Source organism: Cetorhinus maximus, chromosome 17, assembly GCF_964194155.1.
Source record: "Cetorhinus maximus chromosome 17, sCetMax3.hap1.1, whole genome shotgun sequence".
NCBI classification, from domain to species: Eukaryota; Metazoa; Chordata; class Chondrichthyes; order Lamniformes; family Cetorhinidae; genus Cetorhinus; species Cetorhinus maximus.
Genome location: NC_135895.1, coordinates 92,782,073 through 92,792,446, shown reverse-complemented (window position 1 = coordinate 92,792,446; position 10,374 = coordinate 92,782,073). Strand labels below are relative to the sequence as shown.

Sequence of the window (10,374 nt, the reverse complement as noted above, 5' to 3'; positions counted from 1 at the left end):
AGAGTTAACGTTTCTAGTCCGTATGACTCTTCTTCAGACCTGCTTTGTAAAGGCACATTCTAGAAGGTGTGTGATTGTCTTTTCCCCACTGCAGCTGTTTCGAGGGCAGTATGCGGTAGCACAGTGACACCGGCCGTGTACAAAGGATCTGACGGGGAGTGCCCTTCTCACCACCAGCCAAGCTAGGTCTTCGTGCTTGTTTGAAAGCAGGTGGCCGAACTTTTGTGATGCCAGAAGAATCACTCATGATCCTCTCAGCCCAACCAGGATCAGTGCCACCATTTCTGGCCATACTTTCAGTAAGGCCAGCTGTGGTTCCATTAAAGATAACAGGTTTGGCCATTCAACATGTGGTACCAATGGACAGAGCATTTGCAGTGCCTGGTCTGCCTAGTGGCACCTAAAATTTGCATTGGGTTTCTACAACTACCGCAGGACCCAGATTCGCATATGATAAATAGGTTCTTGCCTGAAACAGACTGTTTCTTTTCTGTGAAAGTAGTGATTTATTAATAAGTTAATAACTTTTTATATAGATGTTCTCTGAAAACCACACCTCTTTTGTACATGACTCCTAGACACCCAGATGCAAAGCCCCGTTCAATCCTCGATTTCAGACTCCTCTTTATCCTGGCTGATTTGGAAGTAGTGGAGTTCGAAGCTTTCTTTATCGGAGGTGATGACCCGCAGCCAGTCTCACAGATTATTGTTCTTCAGGTACTTTTTGGTCAGGTATTTCAGATATGAAGTTGCTGCAGTTGAGGATCCCACCTTCCACTGGGTTGGAGAGGTTGAGGGTGAACTTCCAGACGGGTTTCTTCTTGCTCTTTAGGAGCACATATGACATCTTCAGTGCCACTCCACCCCTACGGTCCTCTCCACTCTTGCCGCCGGGACCGAAAAGAACAGGCTGGTGTTAGTCCCATTGTGGTGCAAAAGAAAACCCCCTCAAGAAATTGGTGATGTGTTGATCGGGAACAGAATGTTATGTTAATCAATTTTCAGGGTGCTACCATCCCATTCCCTCTAAATGCGAGCCGTGGCATTAATAATCAGGGAAACCACTGATGTAAAGGTGGTAGGAATGGGTGCAAGAGACACCTGCATATGCTTCTGGAGTAAGAAGGTAATGGGATGTGAGGCTAAAAATGACTAAAAAGGAGACCCTTTTTTTTTTGCTCCTGAAAGGTATTTTATCTGTAAAGAGAACAGCGATGTTTCTGGAAAGGGTCAGTAAAATCAAGGCCATCAAAATGACACATTGCTGTTTGATTCATGACTGGAATTAATTAACTTTCCAAGTTAATCATTCTTCACTTTCCAATATGATTGTCTAAGCACACAGGCAAAATATCAGGCTAAGTATTGCAAATGGAAACATGTCAAGAATGGTTCTCATCTACATAAATCACGGCAGAAACCGCAGCACCCTGCCCAAGAACCCTTGTACTGACCAATGTCCAAAAGGCTTTGCTCCAGTTACCTTACAAATCTTGTAGCTACTTTGTTGTTTGTTTCAGTTATGATGGGTTCTCCAGTGAGTGCAGGGAGTACAAAATATCTTGTGATGTTTTACACAGAATGCAAGTATATAAAACAGACAGCTTGGCAACTAAGTTGCTTAATTTTGATAAATGCATTTGGACAGAAGAGCAGGAAAAATATCATTACGCTGCAGTCTTTTCCAAACCTCCTTTTCCAATGTTTCACTGCTCCAGCTGCTTAAGCTTATGTAACAGTCTTTTGTAGTTTCATTCTAGAAGTTTACTTTGTTGACATATTGAAGGATATTTTTCTTCCTTTCTTTTGTTTTTCTCTGTTCTTCACACATTTACTTTCCTACCCTCCTTCTGTCCTGAATGGGGTTGACTTGCCTGGTTCCATTCCTACCTATCCAATCTAGCCATTAAATCATCTACAATGGCTTCTCTTCCCCCTCCCACACCATTATCTCTGGTGTCCCCCCAAGAATCTGTGACCACCTCCTATTTCTCATTTACATGCTGCCGTTGGGCAACACCATTCAAATTCACGTCAGTTTCCACATGTACACTGATGACACCCAGCTCTACTTCACCACCATGTTTCCCAACTCCTCCACTGTTTCCAAATTATCAGACTGCTTGTCCGACGTCCAGTATCAGATGAGTAGAAATTTTCTCCAACCAAATATTGGGAAGATTGAAGCCATTGGGCAGAGTTTTAACTGCCAACGATTTGATGGAGGAAGATGTGGGTTTGGGTACGGGCTGGGGCGAGGTTAAAGCCCCAAAAAGCGGGTTTGGGTTGAAAACGTCACTTCAAGTTTTCACCCAGGTGGGTTTGGAGGTGAGCAGGGAGCCCCTCCTCCCCACCAGCCACACCACCCCCCCAAACCCCCCACCACCACCCTTCCCCACCACAACCACCGTGCAGCTGTCAGGAAACTAATTAAAATATTTGAGAACATTAAGTCTTACTTTATCCCTGCATTCTGGCTTTAACAGCCAGTGCATGGATTCCCTAAGCTCTCTGCATGTCACTAGGGTCCATAAAGTGAGAGCACAGCATGAGTGATTAGCAACTTAAATTGACAGGCTGGGAAAATTTTAAAAACTGAAATTGGCAAGCTTATGTTTAACCACGGTAATAGCCTTGTGCTTGCAAGATTACTTCTGTCAGCCTCAAATCACTACTTTCAGTGATATTTGCAATTGTTTGGAGTTACTTCCAGGTGCCTTGGAGTATATTCTCCTGCATCTCAACTTGCATTTTATATCACCACAAGGGGGAAAGGTAGGACAAAAAAAAAGCCAGGGCTCCCTGGATGACGGAAGTGATAGAGAGTAAGATGAAGCAGAAAAAGTGTGCATACAACAAATGTCAGGTTGATAATACAAGCGAAAATCAGGTTGAATATAGAAAGTTCAGAGGGGAAGTGAAAAAAGAAATAGCAGAAGCAAAAAGAGAGTATGAGAAGAGACTGCAGATAATATAAAAGGCAATTTGAAAGTCTTCTATGGGCGTGTTAGCAGTAAAAGGATGGTAATAGGAGGACGGGGGCCAATTAGGGACCAAATAGGGGATCTATACATGAAGGCAGAGGACATTGCTGAGATATAAAATGAGTACTTTGCATCTTTCTTTATCAAGGAAGTAAATGCTGCCAAAGTCATAGTGAATGAGGAGGTACAGTAGTTGAAACACTAGTTGGGCTAAAAATTGATAAAGTGGAGGTATTAGAAAGTATGAGAAGTGGGCTGAGGATGGAATGAAAACATTTGAGGAAGGTAACAATGAGGGATGGGTGCGAGAGGACAATAAGATGAAGGTAAGTATGAGCGTTGTCTTTTCAGATGGAAATTGATGAGGTGGCTGAAAAGAAAAAAATGTTTAATAGAGCATAGTGTGTCAGTCAGAGGAATGCTGTGCAGGAGAATGTTAGGGAGGTCAGAGAGCAATGGATGCCACCTAGTGGTATGACAATCTGCTGGAGTTAATGAGGCCATTAAACCTTTTGCAGCACTGTCCTGAGCACCATACTTTGTATAGCCAGGACAAACAATACATCACAAAGAGGTTTTTAATATTTTTGAATTTGTATCATCACATTGTACAGAACTCATTCAATTATAGACAGCTCTAAAAATATACTTCTTGGGACCATAATTATAGAAAGGCTGTTTCATGGAGGAGCAGCTAGTTACACATAACAGGTTTACTGGATCCCTCCCATAAATGACTTTTTAGTGGTCAAACACCAATAGATAATCACGCTTTCTGTGTTTAACTTTGTTGACAGTGTTGGTAGGTGGTATAATTAATTTATTTTATAATGTGTTAAAATAGGAAGCACAAATGAATCAAATCAATGCCCCAGGTTCCCTCCAAGGTCTGACCACAGACATGGCCTTCAGTGTGGTTAATGGTGCTGAGGCGGGCTGGTTAGAAGGCCTACCTCAGAGCTCTGGGACTTTTTCCCAGTTGTAAAATAGGTAATAGACCCCAAGACAGTCCTCAATCCCTAACCACTCGCATCCCCTCACCCCCCCACACACTGCCCATGCCCCTCACTCACCATAGCCTCTCATGTCCCCCATGCCATCTCATGTCCCCCACCACCCCCATGGCTCTTCATATCCTCCATGATACCTCATACCTTCCACCCACTGCCATGTCCTCCCCCCACCTCCCTGGCCCCTAATAGCCTTCATGCCACCTCATGTCCCCCCACCCACCCCCATGACCCTTTATAGCTCCTGTGAAAACTTAGTACCAACTCATACCAACCCAAGTCCCCCACCATACTTACAAACTCCATGCTAACTCACCCAGTATCTACCATGGGCAGACCTCAGGAACCATGGCGAGATGAAATAAAATAAAGTTCTTTACTATTTAAAAAAGAACACTCTCATTCATAAGACACCATTCAATACATTTAAATTCATTTAAACACTCAATCCTTTATTTTAAAAAAAACCATTTCCTTCAAGTACTTAATCTCATATGAAAACAAATATTCATAGCCCAGATCTAAGACAGCTAATCTCTTTATAAGCACTTGGAGCTGTCAATCAAACTGAATTTACAGCAGCCCCTGCCTCCTCTCCCCCCTCAACATACAATAATAACGGGCTGTGGAAGCAGAGAAACAGCATTAATCCTATAATGATAACTCAGAATTTTGTCAACAAACATCTAATGAAATTGCAAGCAGAGTCACAACAGGCTGTTATTTTTTCAATATTTTAAAGGACTTGGGGATTTAAATAACTTAGCTTGACAGTTCCCTGAGCTTATCCACTTTTTATGCAGATTCATGTCTGCTCTTAACAATCCCAAAGGGGCACCTTACCTCTCCTGTTCTAAAGGGTACCTGAACCTCTCCAAAAGGGTACCTTACCTCCCCGAATAACTCTGGTAGCTGTAGAGCTTTTTTTCAAATGCCTAATGCCCACAAGTCATTTGGAAATCCCAGTAACAAAAATTGCAACTGTTTGAAGGCAGCTACACTTTTACATGTGCAACTGCCTCCATGAACCATGGATATGCAAACTACAACATGACCCAGTTCCCTCCCAAGGCAAAAATTGTGGGTGTTAGGTTCAGAGACTTCAGGAATTGGGACTTTGGCACCATTTTGGTTCTGGTGCTGCCCTTATGGCTTTGTAAAAATTTAGGCCCATCTCACCAGACAGATTTTCTTTCCTCTTTAAAGGTTGATGCCAGTACAAGAGTGACTAGATTGGATGAATTACTCAGCCCAGTGGCAAGAAAGAAATGAATTGCTACATATAGATGAAATTACATGACTATAGAATCATAATTTTAATGACTGTAGCCTGGAACTTGGCAATCAGTATGAATAGCTGAGCACTCAATTTCTGTCCCTGTGATTTTAAGGAAGGTATTTAACTGTTATGACCGGGATGGGAGGAATGTGCGTACTACCTAGCCCCACTACTCCTCAGGCTATACCGTTAATTTAAAAGTTTAATTTTCTCACCAAAATGGCCGATCATTCATTCTCAATCAAAATGGCTTCACTACTGATACCCAGAATAAAAGAGATTTTAACCAGGCTTCTTTCAGTAAACTCAGAATGATTGTTTATTATAAAACAAAACTTCTTTTAACAAGTTGCAAGAACCGGTTAACACACAATTGTACTCTGGAACTATAACTATCTAACTCTTCTTTAAAAAAATCCCCCAGTGCGCACACACTCACACACACAAACAAACAAAGGACAAACTGATCGAGTCTCTCTCTACAGAGACGGGCTTAGGTCACACTCCAAGTGCACCCAATACAAAGATACAGGTATATACTCCTCGCCAATATCATTTATTAAAACTTTGGCTTTTATTGCGCTTTCTGGTGGAAAAATTATGCCTTTCCTCAGCAAAAGTGTTTAGAGTGTCTCTTGACATAATTATAGGTTTAGCTGTCTCATTTAAGGGATAAGGAGTTATTTTTTTCCCCTTGTTAAAAATTCTTTATAACTCTCTTGTATCTCATTCACCTCTCCTGAAATCACAGCAATGTTCACAGCTGCGGTTAACACTACAATTCATCTGTTGTATTTAAATTTAGGGATCCTTTTCCTGAATCACCCTCACGTAACCCAATAAGTCCTACGCAACATCCAGCAATCTGCACAAACATGTCCCACCTTGTTACAATGGAAACACTTAGGCCTTTGAATAACACTTCCACCCTCAGCACCTTCCTTTCTGGTCTGAGGAGGAGTTCCCGGGCATTCCCAGCTGTTACTTCTCTTCCCTGGCTACCTGCCTTCCTTTCACCCTCCCACCTTCTATCCGTCTCAGGTTTGTGAGTGTGACAGAGAAAGGGTTTGGGTTTATGAACCAGCTCATAATTGTCAGCCATCTCTGTTGTCTATCTAGCGGTTTTTACCCTCTTCAACATGGGTTCTAACTACTGGAGGAAATGAATTTTTAAATTATTCCAAAATTATTTCCCTAAAAGCTTCATACGTTGTCTCTACCTTTAATGTTCATATCCAACAGTCAAAATAACTTCGCGATCCCCTCTCAAATTCAATATAGGTCTGCCCAGGCTGTTTCCTCATGTTTCAAAATTTCTGCCTGTACACCTTCAGGACCAACTCATATGCACTAAGAATAGCCCTTTTTACTGCATCATATTCCACAGACACCTCTTCTGGAAGTGATGCAGAAACATCTTAAGCTCTACTTACCAACCTACTCTGCAAGAGCAATGTCCAGTTTTCCTTTGGCCACTTCATTTGCTTAGTTACCTTTTCAAATGAAATAAAGAATGCTTCTACATCCCTTTCCTCAAACTTTGGGAGGGTTTGTACAAATTTAAACATTCCCCACTGGGCTTTGGGTTGGAGGTGGTTTTTATACCATCAGAGCCTTTCTCAGCACCTGAGGCCTCTCTTTTAAATTCCAGCCTTCTAAACTGGTATTCCCCTTCTCGTTCCTTCTCTCTTGCCTGAAATTCCAGTTCCAGCTTCTTAAATGCTCTTTCTCTTTCTTTTTCATCTAATTCAAGCTTTTTCATTTACAACTGAATTTTAGCCAATTCTATTAACTCACCCTCTGGAGAACATGGTCTCTCTGGTAACCCTTCCACTTTCAAATGCTGTGCTATTACCTCAACTATGTACACTTTCCTCGCCCCTTTGGTTAATTCTAACTCCATATTATTTGCCAATTCCAGTAGCTTAGTCTTGGTTACTTTTTGTAAACCAATCAGGGATAAATCTTCCATCTTTAGAAAAGTCTTAGCAACTTCCAATGCCATTTTGGTTTGTACAAGAAACCTGGTATCCATGTTGTTATTCTTTACCAATTATTATAATTCAGTGTCCAATCACCCATTGTCCGCATTTCGGATCCCACACGAGCCCCAAATTTATGTTACAATCGGGATGAGAGGAGTGCATGTATTATCTAGCTCCACTACTCCGCAGGCCATACCATTAATGTAAAACTTTAATTTTCTCACCAAAATGGCCAATTATTTACCTTCATTACTGGTACCCAGAATAAAAGAGACTTTAACCAGGCTTCTTTCAATAAACTCAGAACGATTGTTTATTATAAAACAAAAACTTTTTTAACAAGTGGCAAGAACTGGTTAACACACAGTTGTACTCTGGAAGTATAACTATCTATCTCTTCTTAAAATAAGTTCTATTGGTGAGGACCTCCGCGTATGCATACACACAAACAAACAAAGGACGAACAGATAAAGTCTCTCTCTGCAGATTTGGGCTTTAAAGGACAGGCGTTATAAAATAAAGGATAAAGTTCACAGGGTCTCGAAGTTGTTAATCTGGGATTCCCTCACGTGAAGACGTCCCAGTGGACACCTGGAGGTTCTCACCAACAGAACTTCAGCATGGAGAAGAATGAAGATGGCTGGATCAACTCTTCCTGTCTCAGTTTTGCAGGTCCAGAAATGCAAATACGGGACATTCAGATGAGGATTATCTGGCTACATAACCACACACACTTTCAAGTAAGGCAGAGAGAGAGAGAACCAGTTAGAGTAACCTTCCTTTCTCAGCTTATTCCCCAACAAGACTGAGTTCAAACCCACAGGTTCAAATCTTAAAGCTTGCTTCTGCCATGTGATTTCCAGTAAAAATCTCCAAGCTTTGTCATCCAGTTCCCCCTCTACCCCCAACCATCCCAAATATTTAAAGTGATTGCAGCTCAAAACAACCAGTCCTTCCTCAAGTACCATGCTGGTCAGGTGATTTCTTGGAAGAGGCCTGTTTGTTGACAGTTCCAAGGTGAACTTAGGATCCTTTTAAAAAACCTCCAGGTCAGCATCCAAACGTCCAGATAATACTTCCGTATTTTAAAATAAAAATTTAGTCTTGAAAGATATGATTCTAACATAACCCAGTCGAAATAGATGTTAAAAAAACAGAAATATGCTAATTTTTCATGTGCTAATATCACCACGACTAATTTCTCAGTTTATAAATATGCTTGTATTAATTCTGCTATTTCACATTGTTCATCTCAATAACTATTAAAGCCAGTTCTCCTGACATATTTTTCAAAACTCAAAAATTCCTCAAAATCAACAGGAAGGCAAGAACCAAGAAAGTCATTTGAGGGAATTAATCATTTTAGAATTAGAAAAAGTCAGCAGGAAACCAAGATGGAAATGTTCAATGCTACAGACAAAGGAGGCTTTCCTTGGTGAAATTGTAATAATCACTGTAAATCTGCTTTAATTCCAAATCTAACGTACTGGTTTTCTTTGGGAGTGTGACAAAGGAGCTTGATAGGGGTAATGTAATGGATGTGGCAAGGGAATTGATGTGGTACAAGTAAGGCCTTTTACAGCTTCCCTGGAACAACTGATACTGAAAATAAAGAAAGCAGAAATCAGTGAAAATATTTCAAGGGATACATAATTGGTTGACCGAAAGAGAGGGTGGGGGTACAGGGATTGTCATCAACCTGGGAGAATGCTTCCAATGCGGTTCCACAAAGGGATCTGCTTCATTTAATATCTATAAATGATCTGGCGCAAGGAGTCACAAGCGACATTTGCAACTGATACAAAGCTAATAAAAGTGGTAGATTCCAAAGCTGAACATGATAAGCTACAAGATAATTTGACTATACTCGGAAATTGGACAGCCAAGCGATCAAATTCAATGTATTGAAATACAAAACGCTTGACGTGGGGGTCACAAAATCCAGGCAGGCACTTAAATGAAAAGAAAATAAAGTACATGGAAAATGAAGGTGATCTGGGGATTTTGACTGACAAGTAGAAGCTATCGCAACAATGTTTGCTGATATGGAGTAAAGCAAGTCAGATTTTGATATGTTACAAAAGTTCAATGTAGAGCCAAGACAGTGAGGTAATCCTGCCACCGATGGTCTCATCGCACATAAAATACTGGGTTCTGTTCTGATAGCCATTGTACAAAAAGGATATTAGAGCTCTTGAAAGAATACAGAAGAGAATAACCAGAATGATTGAGGGAATGGAGGGTTTGGAATATGAGGAGCGATTATATATGTTCCCATTGGAGAAGAGATGGCTGAGAGGTAATATAATTGCTATTTTTAGGGCTCTAAAGGGACGGATTGATATGGACTATGCTGTTCCACCTTGATCAGAACTGTTGAACCAGAGGACATAGCCTGCACTTAGAGGAGAATAATTTCAACACTAATCTGTGCAAACAATATTTCAGTGAATAATTGGTCAATCTATGAATCATACTGCCTAGCTAGAATCAGGGGAATCTATTAGCATTCCACCCTAGGGTGAAAGAATTGAGTATATAAAATTGTCAACAAAAAGGGCTTCAACTCGATGAATGTCCAGATAGCTTGTGACCACAATACGCAGATTCTGCAAGTTTGTGCAAGGTACCCTGGCAGCTCCCATGACACTTACATCCTCAGACACTCACAGGTGCCAAGGCTGTTCACTGCTCCAGCTCGACTGGATGGATGGCTGCTGGGTGACAAGGGCTATCCGTTGAAAAGTTGGCTTATAACGACTGCCACCCAAGAACAGAGGCAGAGCAGCATTATAATACGTCATGCCTCCACAAGGGCAGTGATAGAGAAGACCATAGGTCTTCTGAAGATGCGTTTCTGATGCCTGGAACGTTCAGGGGGTGCACTACAATACCCCCTAGCACGGGTGTCATCGATAGTGGTTTCATGCTGCCCTCTCCACAATCTGGCTCTGGCAAAGGGGGACCCACTGGAGGAAGAGGATCTTGAGGCAGCTCCACAGGCCACAGAGGATGAATCCAGTGGTGAGTCAGAAGAGGAGAACAGTGAGGATGTGGAGGCAGGCCTCTGGATCCTTCAGGGAGGCAGGGACACCAGGGACGCCTTGTTCCAACTC

General features: G+C 41.6%; 1 pseudogene; it reads right to left on the bottom strand.

Annotated features, from left to right (window-relative positions):
* Positions 1 to 600: 600 nt before the first annotated feature.
* On the bottom strand, positions 601 to 7,176 carry LOC144692702 (large ribosomal subunit protein eL22 pseudogene; annotated as a pseudogene).
* Positions 7,177 to 10,374: the final 3,198 nt, after the last annotated feature.